This window comes from Eublepharis macularius, chromosome 19 (genome assembly GCF_028583425.1).
Source record: "Eublepharis macularius isolate TG4126 chromosome 19, MPM_Emac_v1.0, whole genome shotgun sequence".
In the NCBI taxonomy this organism is placed as follows: domain Eukaryota; kingdom Metazoa; phylum Chordata; class Lepidosauria; order Squamata; family Eublepharidae; genus Eublepharis; species Eublepharis macularius.
This window is the reverse complement of record NC_072808.1, coordinates 4,405,368-4,419,118: the sequence shown is the minus strand read 5'-3', so window position 1 is coordinate 4,419,118 and position 13,751 is coordinate 4,405,368.

The window sequence follows — 13,751 nt, the reverse complement described above, 5'->3', positions numbered from 1 at the left end:
GGTAGTTCTCTGTGCAAGCACCGAGTCATTACTGACCCATGGGGGGACGTCGCATCACAACATTTTCTTGGCAGACTTTTTGCGGGGTGGTTTTCCATTGCCTTCCCCAGTCATCTACACTTCACCCCCAGGAAATTGAGCACTCATTTTACTGACCTTGGAAGGATGGAGGGCTGAGTTGACCTTGAGCAGCTACCTGAACCCGGCTTCTGCCAGGATCGAACTCAGGTCGTGAGCAGAACTTGGACTGCAGTACTGCAGCTTACCACTCTGCGCCACAGGGCTCTTTTAATACATGATCTAGTTTGTTCCTAATTTGTACTCTAGACCTTCTAGAAAGGACCTGAAATGACAACTTTAGACTCTGGCGACATATCGCTGCTGAGTTCCCTCCCCCTCCACCCTAAGTGCCACCCCAAAAATCTCCATGAATTTTCCACACTGGAGTTGGCAACTCTTGTGCATCAGAATATCATTTGCTGTGGGTACAACAAAGATGGAAGGAGGGCTGCGGTCTTTGCATTTCTCGGAAGCATTGAGCTAGCCACTGTTGGAAACAGACTAAGATAGATCTTGGTTTGATCCAGCAGGGCTCTTCAATATAAAGGGCTTAAGAAGTGTGGGGAAAGCAGAGTGGTGCTTTTAGAACACCCATTTTAAATATTAGTATGGCAACACTTTTTAAAGATTTAAATGCTTTTAAGGAAACCACTGAGACTTCTGAGAAAGGGGGAGGTTGCCAGGTACCCTGGAGCCAAACTGCAGGGAGGGCGGAGGGGCAGTTAGTGTTTGGAGCTGATTTTAGAGGATCATCCCCTGGTGTGACCCATCATTTCTGCATCAAGCCAGAAATGACATCATTTTCCAGCAACAGAGCACAGGCACCCCTTTCGGCCTCTTGCCTCCTGGGTGGAGTTCACATGGTTAGCTAGTTCTCTATACCTTCCCCCCTGCTAAGTGAGCAGTGGCAACGGGCTGTAGGGCAATCAGAGGCTGCTAGAAGCCCAGGAGAAAAACATCTTAACAGGATGTTATTTACCAGGTTCTACTTCCATGCCATAAAAAGTTTCAATTACATATTTCTGCATGTTAAGCCTCTATTAAAAGGCCAGGACATTTTCGTTCAGATTTGTTGGCAAATCTAGCGCTAGCCGTGGTGATTAAAGGGAACAACCACATTTTGAGACAGCAGACCTCAGAAAACTAGTAGGAGACAGCATTAAGGGGAGACCTAGGCCTCTACGCCGTGTTTGTTGGTTCTCTGGGGGAAGAGTTGACAACACGTCGGCGGGAAAAATATTCTGCCCCTTTATCGGAGGCTTAATGTGTGGAAATAGGCAGATGAAGGTTTTTATAGCAGGGAGGTAAATAACACCACCTGACAGACAACATCCCGTTAAGCCTGTATAAGGACAGGGCATTTTTTTCTCCAGGCAGTTGGCAACCACACCAAGAGCAGACTTACTGGTACTGGTAGAGGGAAGAGGGCAAAGAGAATCAGGTGCTGCTGCCCATCTTGGTGGTCCCCCGCATGGAAGGAACTTGTCCACAGCACTCAGGCCTGTGTTCCAGGGACCTGCCCAGCTCTTTTTTCCTAACAGTTTGGCCAGTTAGATCATACCAATTTGTGCAACCAGGCTCCCACACGAACACACGCAGGGGCCTTATACCAGGTCACACCAGTGATTTACCAAGGGTCAGTATTGTCTACTCAGATTGGCAGCAGTTCTTCAGGTTTTCAAGTGGACATTTTTCACCTCACCGAGTACCTAATAATTTTTAAAGTGGAGGTGCCAGAGGTTGAACCTTCTGCGTGCTAAACAGATGCTTCACTGAGCCATGGACCTCCCGCTTATTTTCTCTTTGGCCTTGCTGCTCCTTTAGGATATCCAAGTCTGAGGGCTGAGAGGGCCACTCCGTGCTTTTAAGATGCTGAAAGCTGCTAAACCACCTTTGCGGCAAAGCAACAGATTGCTGAGAACGAACCAGAATTTGTTTCACGAAAGGCCAGATTTTCACAGGCACCGGGTGGGCCTAGTCCAGCACTTTTTCAAAAATCCATTCTGTAGATTACAGATGGAGCTGTATAAACCCAAGATCAGAAACTTGTTTACTATTTTAAATTGTAGCTGGAAATTCAACACGAAACAAACAAATAGATATTCTGCAAAAAAAAAAAAAACCCTCCCTGCCAATCATGTTTTATCTTGGATAACTTCTTTATACCCCTCCCCCAAATCCTTGTCAAATCCGTCTTCTTCCTTCTGAGTCAGAGGAACTGACAAAAATATGCCTTAGATTTAAAAAAAAAAACCCTACATTTTGTTGTTATAGCAACCAAAGCTCTGAAAATATAGGAAAACAGCAGGAATAATTAAACTGAGTAAGGAAATCAACATTAATGGGAACAGTAAAATATACCTCCATTCCTGATCATCAAAGGCAGAGGTGTATGTATGGTAGTGGAGGAGGGGGATAAAGAGAACACAAGAAATGTAAAGTTACAAGACTGATTAAAAGGGCCGAGTAGAACAGTGTAAAGCAAGGGATAACTACATCCCCCGGTGATTGCATAGAGAGGGTTTCACAAACTGGGAAACTAACTCCACAGCCTGCCCCCTAGGGTTGCTAAGTCTGCGCCAACCCTCTGGGCAGGAGGTCCGAGGCCTGGCACCTATCCTTTTGCTTTCCCCTCTTGCGCACAAATCAGCCCAAATCCAGCTGCATCGCTCTGCAGCGGCCCAATTCAGCCCAAATCCAGCCTGAATCCAACCTGATTCTGGCCGAATCTGGCCTGAATTGAGCCGCTGCGGCATGCAGGAGCACGTCACAGCATCTGGGAGGATACCATGCCACCCGGGAACACACCCCGAGAGGCGCATTCTCCTCCTGCAGCCAGGTAAGCTGGGGCGGGGGGGGGGGATGGTGGGAGTGGGGGATCCCCTACTCCCAGCAGGAGACTGGCAACCCTACTGCCCCCAGACAAGACCCTTTTACAGAAATGGGGAACCTGACCCTAACAAAGCTAAGGCAATTTAACAATGGTTGGAGGTCTACTTCCATTGGTATCAACAAGTGGATCTATATATTACAAACCTGGGAAGGAGAAATTCAATTTATGTAGACAATTAGATTCCATTGACTCCATTAAGTGAATGCTGAACCATTAGGTTTTTCTAGCAGGGTCGCAACTTTTAAATGGATCTCTCTAGCTGTCCCTGAAACATCCATTTGATTTGCAAGAAATTATCAGGTGATGTTATTTATCTTCATGCCATGAAAATCTTCAGTTGCCTATTTCCACTCATTGAAACTTTATTAAAGGAAATGGATATATTTTCCCCGTCCAGCTGGAAAAATTAAGGATCTGTCCCAGTGGTTCCAATGGAGAAAAGGCCAAATTACATCAATTCATATCATGGCTCTGTCCAGAGACGAAAAGAAATGAAACAACTTTCCTGCCATTGGGCCTAGAGAAACTCCAAGCAGCCTACATTGTTGTAACTAAATGTCAACTTCACTTACCTGGTCAGCCATTTTGTGGACTGAACAAGGCAGGGAGGGGTGAAGGTAGTTGCCAAGCAACCAGAAAAGGACATGTTGGATAAACTCCTCTCGGCTGCCAGAATGGTGATGAGGAACAAGGCCCAGGCTCCTGTCTGAGGTGTTCAAATAACTATGACTGTTATTTGGTTCATTACTAGTAGGATGGCCAACAACCTGGAGAAGAAGGGAGCAATCCTAAGCAAGTCTACTGGGAAGAAAGTCCCAAATGTCCCACTCCTTTAACAGAGGCTTGATGGGATGTTTTTTCCCAGATTTACCTAGAGTACTGTGTTCAGTTTTGGGCACCACAACTTAAAAAGGATACAGACAAGCTGGAGCGAGTCCAGAGGAGGGCAAAAAAGATGGTGAAGGGTCTAGAGACCAAGTCCTGTGAGGAAAGGTTGAAGGAGCTTGGTATGTTTAGCCTAGGGTTGCCAGCCTCCAGGTAGTGGCTGGAGATCTCCCGGAATTACAACTGGTCTCCAGGCCACAGAGATAAGTTCACCTAGAGAAAATGGCTACTTTGGGGGGTGGACTCTATGGAATTATGCCAAGCCAAGATCTTTTCCCTCCCCAAACCCCACTTTCTCCAGGTTTCTTCAGGTTTCACCCCCTAGATCTCCAGGAATTTCCCAAATTGGAGCGGGCAACCCTAGTTTAGCCTGGAGAGGAGATGACTGGGAGGTGATATAAGCATCTTCAAGTACTTGAAAGGCTGTCATAAAGAGGATGGCACAGAGTTGTTTTCCGCTGTCCCAGAAGGTCGGACCAGAACCAATGGATTGAAATTAAATCAAGAGTTTTTGGCTAAACATTAGGAAGAACTTCCTGATAGTTAGAGCAGTCCCTCAGTGGAACAGGCTTCCTCGGGAGATGGTGGGCTCTCCTTCTTTGGAGGTTTTTAAGCAGAGACTAGATGGCCATCTGATAGCAATGCTGATTCTGTGAATCTGGGCAGATCATGAGAGGGAGGCAGGAAGGGTTACATCAGTGCTTAGTTCTTGTCGCCCCTTCTTACCTGCCCAGGGTAAGGCCGATCACCACCTTGGGGTCAGGTAGCAATTTTTCCGAGGCCAGTTTGGCTAGGGATCCTGACAGTGTTTTGCCATCTACTGGGCATGGAGTAGGGGTCACTGGGTGTATGTGGGGGAAGGGGAGGTGTGAATTTCCTGCATTGTGGAGGGGGTGGACTACATGATCTTGGAGGTCCCTTCCAACCCTATGATTCTATGGTTCTAGATGATGCTATTTATCTCCATACCATGAAAAGCTTCAGCTGGCCATTTCCACACATTAAGCCTCTATTAAAAGAGCAAGACAGTTCTTCTCCAGGTTGCTAAAAGCCCTAGTTAACACTAGCAATATACCAGTAATTCCACTCATTCATGCACGCACGCACGCACGCACGCACGCACGCACTCACTCACTCACTCACTCACTCACTCACTCACTCACTCACTCACTCACTCACTCACTCACTCACTCACTCAATGCTTAAAATAAAATAAGAACATCATAATACATTTTAAATGGTAAGTCTCTGTTCAAATGCTCACATTGAAGTACACAAGAAAAATCAAGACAGGGAAGGAAGTATTAATTGAATAATTTATGATTATATATGGCTTTGTAAAGGTGGTCAAATTTCACTCCTAGATAAGAGATGCTAGCCACAGCTGGAAGTCCACCAGGAGGATTTGGGAAGGGGGGGACAGATGTGCCAATGTCAGCCTGGCATGTGACATAACTTCTAGTGAAAAACTGGAAGTGATATCATACCGTTGGGGGTGACACTCTAGGAGTCACCTCAAACTCTATGGTTAAACTATAGCCACTTCTGCATGGTGAACTTTACATCGGGCTTTCTGCATATTCAGTCCATGAGGATTGGATCCGCTTTGTTCATTGGTTCTGGCTCCATACTGCTTTGATTCTTTAATTCTACACTTTGCGGGAGTTGAACCGAAGTGATGTTTGTTTCTTATTTCTTATTTCTGCACTAGAAAAATGCCTGATTCTGCTGTAGGCTTTGAGGACTTGTCAGTTTCCTCCGTCCATAGGCTGAGGGTTCCTCAATTTCCTCAGTTGATTGTTGAGGAAACTTACAAAGGGAATTTTTTTTTGTCTTTTACTAAGGTGATTTTTTTTTAAATTATAAAAAAAACTTGATTGGTTGCTGTTCACAACCATATTACACATGTCCTATTGGACAAGGCTTGGTTGGTTTGGGGAAGTCGATTTTTTTCCTGCTTCCCCACCCTATCGTTCTTTTCCTGCAATCTTTTCCAAACATGCTTTGCTGTAATGTTTTAGAAAACACTTCAAAATTTTTTGGATTTTTCCTGTCCCTACCCACACTTCAGCTATTTCCCCTTCCCCAGTCCCTATGGTGGTTATTCCCCCTCATTGCAATGATGGGACCTTTAAGTGATCTTTTATTATATTGGCAAATGCCATATCGATATACTGATGTAACGGTATATTTCTATGTCAATTATCAGCAACAAAAAACCTTGAAAAATCCTCCTTGGTGGTGGGAAGCGTAGTGATGCCTGCTGTGGGGACGTCAGCAGGGAAACCTGCCATCTGGAAGCCCCGTTGCCACTGCGCTGGCAGCTGCAGGAACCCTGGGGCTTCCACACGAAAGTGTTGCCATGTTGCAAAGGTCCTATTCACTTCAGCCATCAATACTTGTTAAAGAAGCATCTTCTAGTCATTGATGAACCTTCCTTAACTATTAACTATGCAAAAGACTGAAGAAAAGGACGCCTTCTCCCTTAATTGCCGTGATACTGTCATAGCAGCCTTATAAAAGTCCACGCATCATTAGGGGGCTACAAATTTACAATCTAGACTCCAGCTCACACCAGATTCCATCTCACTCCTTATGAAAGAAAGGGGTGAAAGTCCGTTTTCTTTCTAAAATATCACAGGACAGGACACGGCCATCTGCTTGCAGCCGGGTTTTACACTCGCAGATCACAGACCCGTGTAAAGCGTACCCGTTATGTGCGCTGCTTCTCCGTGCTTGGGCCCCAAACCTCAGTTTCAATTTGTAAAATGGAAATTAGAACAAGCCTTCAACTCTGTGGCTGCCAAGGAAGAGCAAACAGAAAGACTGCAAACGACATTAGAAGTGGATAGGTTTCAATGCAATATAATCTCATAACAGGCGTCCCACGTTTGAAATCTCATTGTTTACAGAGAGACTTTACAGAGCAGATATTACGGCTGTTCAATGTGCCTTAATCGGAAATTGCAACCCTTGCAAGATGCAAAGAGGGATAACTGTAGGGTTAGCCACCGCAAACCCTCATTAGGGAATACCTTTGGCGGGCCAGCAGGTGAGCTTTGTGCGCTTCGAAGACCACGCATCAAAGCAGGCCTGCACAGCCTTGCAAACAAAGTCCCAGCGGCCTCTGCAAATCCAGCCGCTCCTGTTAGTTTCTTTAATGCCAGTGCTAGCTGGGAAAGGCTGGCGAAAAGAGACAAACTCTGCCGGCTGCAGTGGCACCCATATTCGGCTCTGCAGCTGATCCCGGGGGCTGCTGGGCCTTTTCAAAGCGGCTCTTTGTTCCAGGGGAGCCATTCATGTCATCAGGCTATGAGGGGGGTGCACCAGCTTACTGCCCATTCCACCACATTTAAATCAAAGTATTACAACAATCTCATACTTTGACTACACACGATCATGCCTCTATATTAATGAATGCGTGTGTGTGGTGCCCTCAAGTCACAGGTGACCTATGGCGACCCCTGGTGGGGTTTTCATGGCCTGAAACTATCAGAGGTGGTTTGCCATTGCCTGCCTCTGCAACCCTGGTCTTCGTCGGAGGTCTCCCATCCCATTACTAACCAAGGCCAACCCTGCTTAGCTTCTGAGATCTGACGAGATCAGGCTCACCTGGGCTATCCAGGTCAGGGCAATATGAATGAATACCACAGCAAGTGTTTACACTCAGGGCCAAGCTACACACGACGAATGACACTTGAACGGCAAGTGTATTTCTCCCTGTTCACTTGCCCTCCACTCAATCCACTTGCCGTTCAAGTGTCATTCGTCATGTGTAGCTTGGCCCTCAGTCCTGAAAGAGTTAAACTGTGTTACTTTCCCCCTTTTATTTACAAAATTTATATTTGCTGTTTCTGCCCTTGGCAATCGGGCGTCTCGGCAACAGAGTTACCAACCTTGAGGTTGGGGCCTGGCCTGGAGTTCTCCCAGAATTAGGGCTAATCTCCAAACTGCACAGGTCAGTTCCACGGAAGAAGTGGCAGCTCTGGAGGATGGACCGTATGGCATCAAAACCCTGATGAACTCCATCCCTTCCCCAGACTCCATTCTCCCCAGGAACCATCCCCAAATCTCCAGGAATCTCTCGAGCCAGAATTTGCAACCCTATTTGGCAACCTGTTTTCAATGGATCGAAAACTTTAAAAACAGCAGAAGAGTGTCTGAGCTTATACAGAGTGCATTTCCCCCACAACTTACTATCTACCATCAACAGATGGAATTAGTAAGCAGCAGAGCTTCTAGATCAGACAATGTGACTTTCAGGGAAGCTTGGACCCAAATTCCCCATGACACCCATAAGCAAGCCTCTTTTATGACTCTTTAATTCCACCTTTCCCCAGCCATTGATTGTGGGCTTGACTGTTGATTAAAAGATATTTGTAATAACAACAACAATATTCAATTTATATACCGCCCTTCAGGACAATTTAACGCCCACTCATAGCAGTGTACAAAGTGTGTTATTATTATCCCCACAGCAAACCCCCTGTAAGGTGGGTGGGGCTGAGAGAGCTCTGAGAGAGCTGTGGCTGACCCAAGATCACCCAGCTGACTTCAAGTGGAGGAGCGGGGAATCAAACCCAGTTCTCCAGATTAGAGTCCTGCCACTCTTAGCCACTACACCAAACGGATTTACTTAAGCATTCCTGTGTAGATGTTCCTATGATGTCTTTTGTAGAGAGACTTGCCATCTTCTGGGCATGGAACAAGGGTCACTGGGTGTGTGGGTGGTGGTGGTGGTGGAAGGCGAGGTAGTTGAGAATTTCCTGCACTGTGCAGGGGGTCGGACTAGATGGTCCCGGAGGCCCCTTATCATAATCTAGTTTTACTCTTTTTATCTGAGATTTCCACATTTTATCCTTGCAGTTACGAGATTTTTCCATATCCATATGATGCTACTTAACAGACTGCTCAAGACTTTTTGTCAAGGAGATTAAATCAGATTAAAGGAAAGGAAAGGATATTTGAGGCTGAACAAAGTAAATAAATAAATTAAATTAAATTATTTCCCCTGCTTCATAACACACACATACACACATGTCTTTTCATCTAGATGGCAGCAAATTCAGTTCCTAAAAATGTGTCTGCCGTGGAACACCAAGCTCAACCCTTAAAAGTGATGTAAGACAGCCAGTTTGGTGTAGTGGTTAAGAGCAGCAGGACTCTAATCTGGAGAGCTGGGTTTGATTCCCCACTCCTCCACCTGAAGCCAGCTGGGTGATCTTGGGTCAGTCACAGCTCTTTGGAGCTCTCTCAGCCCCACCCACCTCACAGGGTGATTGTTGGGATAATAATAACATACTTTGTAAACCGCTCTGAGTGGGTGTTAAGTTGCCCTGAAGGGCAGTATATAAATGGAATGTTGTTGTTATTGTTATTATGTTATTAAGTGTGGCATTAGACTTAGCACCCTATCATCCTGGTGTACTGGAATAAATAAGCTATTTGGTTTGGGCCGGTTCACATCTTGTAAGTTCTCCAAGGAATATTTGTCATTATCATGGTACGCCAAGTTCTGGAAAGTATTTGAAACCCAGCTTGAGCCAAGAGATGGTAAGTCATGATCTGGAACTGTCTCCAAGTGTGTCCCAAACCAGCATCTTTTTTTTTTTTTAAAGAGCAGCTTGGTGTGGATTCATCATGAAAAACCATGTCAAAAAAAGACTGCATGGCCCAATTTTTCCATGAAACAGCTGAGCCGCTGCTAAGCTTCCAGTGTGATCTTAACTGGAATTACATTCTTCCAGGGCTTTTTTTCAGTTGGAACGCAGTGGAACGGAGTTCTGGAACCGCTTGAAAATGGTCACATGACTGGTGGCCCCGCCCCCTGATCTCCAGACAGGGGGGAGTTTAGATTGCCCTCCGCACCGCTTGGCGCAGAGGGCGATCTAAACTCCCCTCTGCCTGGAGATCAGGGGGCGGGGCCACCAGCCATGTGACCATTTTCTCTGAGGGCAACCCACTGAGAGCAGAACCACAAGTGACAAAAGGCACAGATTGGACACTTGTCAGCTTCCCTCAAGCTTGGATGGGAAATGTAGGCGTCCTGGTCTTGCAGCTTCGCTCTCTGACTGCTGTCCAATTGACTTTTCAACTGTCACTTGTCCAACATTCCGCCAAGCTGCCTACGTTTCCCATCAAAACTTGAGGGAAGCTGACAAGTGTCCAACCTGTGCCTTTTGTCACTTGTGGTTCTGCTCTGAGTTCCACCACCTCTTTTCCCAGAAAAAAAGCCCTGCATTCTTCTAAAGTCATTGAATTCAGTGGGCTTAGAACGGTGCAACTTCCCTTAAGACCACATTGTCAAATATCAGTGAGTTCCAGTAGAGTGCCCTCTGCCAGTAGACTCTTGCCACATCTGCGAACAACCCCTCGATTCTGTCTCATACAACTCCAGCTATAGGCCCCTCTATCTTGCCTCTTAAGCTCAACATGTAAATATTAAAAAGGAACACCAAGTACAGATGTGTTATGAGGACACTTGCCAGTGTCATGGAGATATGAACGATTAAAGCTCAAATTAAAGTCAGGGAATGTGGCCATTTACCACAAAAAAAAAAAGGAGTTGCAGCCGGTGTTGGCTGCTGGCAAGTTATCTGCTTGATAATGAACAGACCGTCTATGCTTAGCCATGAAAAATCTTTGCAGAGCTACTCTGTTTTTGGATATGCTCACAGAAGAGAGTCCCAGGCACCATAAATTCCTGTTGTAGCAGCTTAGGAAAAGGAAAAAAAATGTTCTTCCTGGGTGAGTAAATGAAGAGCAGTAAGAAGCCTTTTGGGAATAGATTTGTGGGGAATGTAGCAGACTTTTTGAGAGGGGCCAAGCTGGAAACAGAGTTAGTGGGCATTTCCCAGGCTTTTATAGTCATCTGCTTGATATGATCTTTGCTTTTTCTCTCTGAACAGAACTCTGTCTAATGTGTTTCATCTCTGTTAAGAGATTGGTGCAAATTATGCCTTTAACCCTTTCCCCTTCTCAACCAACTAAGCAGCTCTTTTCGTTCTTTCTTTTTACTCCTCTCTGGATATGCTATTTATAGCCACCAGCCTCTCTCACTCATCTCCTGAACACTGACACACACAGGGAGCAAATACAATAGAATTAAGGAGGCAGTACAACTCGGTACAAAATAGAAACATCACCCCTGCCTCCATAAAGAGCTAGGCTACATACTAATCCAGATCTGTTTGGAATTGGGGGTGGTAGATTTCTGTCCGTGAACTGCAAATATTACAAGCGAGAAACCCAAATTCTACATTGCAAATAAATTGCACAAACCAAGCAGATACCTATGAATATATATAATTATGCTGTTTAGCAGGTTAAAAAATCTTCTTGCAGAATTTGGAATTCTTTAGCAAGTATTCCAGCACAGGAATTGCATACAGGTGCATATAGTTTAGGGACAATCAAATTGGGTTGGAGTTATATCAGGTTATGGATGGGATGTCAGATGTGTAGAGAGTAGATTGGTATACTTCTCCCCAGGCAACAGACAGGATTGTTAACTCTAGTTTGGGAAATTCTTGGAGATTTGGGGATGGTGCATGGGGAGAGCAGAATTTGTGAAGGAAGCAGAGAGGATATGCAATCATACAGTCCATCATCTGCAGCTGCTGTTTCCTCCAGGGAAAGTGATCTCTGTAGTTGGAGAGCAGTTGGAATTTCAAGAGAATCCAAAGAGAATCCAAAGAGAATTTCAAGAGAATCCAAAGAGAATTTCAAGAGAATCCAAATGACATGACGAATATGTCAAGTATTCCAGGCCCTACCTGAAGGCAGGGTTGCCAGCTCTGGGTTGCTAAATTCCTGGAGATTTGGGGGGTGGGACAACCATAGAAACAGAAGTTTTGCAACTCTCCTTTCATGAGGGCAAGAATGCTGTTCTGCTTTTTAAAATAAAAGCAGTAAACTCATGATATTCTTCTACATAACGCTACCACGATCCTTAACGGCAAACTGATTTCCTTATCTTCCATGAATACAGTGACCCTTCAGCCTAGGAGTGAGGCCCTCTCTGGTCCCTCCACAAACTTCACGATAAGGGCTGTTTCAGATTTGATCCAAATTTTTAAATTCACTTGTGTTTACCCTAGAAAATCCCTTGTTCTCACCACATATGTCTGAAAATGAAGAATCAGATTTGTCATCTACACAAGGGCCTTCTGAAGGGATCCCAGAAGCACATAGGAAAATAAACTTGAAGTATGTTTTTCCACAAAAACAATTCCTGTCAAGAGGATTCGACAAGAATCTAGGCTCCTGTTTGTCCCAAAACACTACCTGATCTCAGAAGAGAATCCAAATGACACTACTAAATTCAAGACCTCAGATTACATATACGTGCTAAAGTGAATGTTAATAGTAAACTGTTTTAGAGGTAGACTTTAATCTTGGTTGCTGCTAATACCCATTTTAAAAACCATTATTATAAACATACAGATTTATAAATACTAATGCACAACTACTCATGTTAATCACCTTAGTTATACCAAATACCTTTAAAAGTGACATTAATCCCTACATTTGAACAAATGTCTGTTCTTCATGACACTGCATATAACAGATCATTTGGTTCCTGTTAGACCTTACAAGACAAATCAATCTTGTCATATTTTTAAAAAATCTTTTAATTTGTTTATCCAATCTCTCGCACTAGGAACTGTAGACTTTTCCAATGGCAAAAATTATTCTAGCGGCAGTAAATGAACACAATACAATAGCTTGGACTCCTCTTGGGACAAAACACATTTTTTTTTACCTCATGTTTTTATGTAAAGGTGGCAAGAAAGTTTGTAAAAACCATACTGGGGACTGGGGACCTGTAAGTTGGGTTGCCAAAAGACCTGGAGAAAAAAGGTCCTTCCCTTTTAACTGCTATTTACCAGGTGATATTTATCCATGTCAGTGAAACATCAGATAACTATTTCTACACAATGAAGCTTCTATTAAAGACAGACCCATCAATACTCATGACCTCCAGCTGCTGAGATTTCACCATTCACACATGAACATGTGCATATGTGCACCATTCTTACACGAGCTGCATTGGTTGCCAGTGGAGTACCGGATCAGATTCAAGGTTCTGGTATTGACCTATAAGGCCCTGTGCGGACTGGGACCAATGTATCTACAGGACCGTCTCTCCCCATATATTCCCCGGAGGACACTCCGATCAGGAGACAAAGAGCTGTTGGTGGTCCCTGGCCCCAAGGAGGCCTGCATAGCCTCGACTAGAGCCAGGGCCTTTTCAGTCCTGGCTCCCACCTGGTAGAACGCTGTGTCTGCTGAAATCAGGGCCTGGCAGGACCTACTATCCTTTCGCCAGGCCTGCAAGACAGAGTTGTTCCACTAGACATATGGCTGAAGCTGGGCCTCCGCCGGCCTGAAAAAAGGGGTGTATAAAATCTTAACCCTCCCTGTGAAGGTTCAAAAAGAGTCCAGTAGCACCATTAAGACTAACCAATTTTATTGTAGCGTAAGCTTTCGAGAATCAAGTTCTCTTCGTCAGATGCCTGATCCAAACTGGCATCAGAACTTGATTCTCGAAAGCTTATGCTACAATAAAATTGGTTAGTCTTAAAGGTGCTACTGGACTCGTTTTGATTTTGCTACTACAGACTAACACGGCTAACTCCTCTGGACCTGTGAAGGTTGTCCACCATCCTGTTTTAAATGTGTATTAATACACTGTTGTTTTAATGTAGATGATTTTTAAATTGTATTTTAATATGTTGTTATCTGACCTGAGCCCGCTCGCGGGAAGGGTGGAATAGAAATTTGAAATAAATAAATAAATAAATCTTCATGTTGAATTGCCATTTTCAACTTGGGAAATTCTTGGAGATTTGGGGGCGGAGCCTGGGACGGGTGAGTTTGTGGGAAGGGGGAACTTGGTGGAGTATTAATG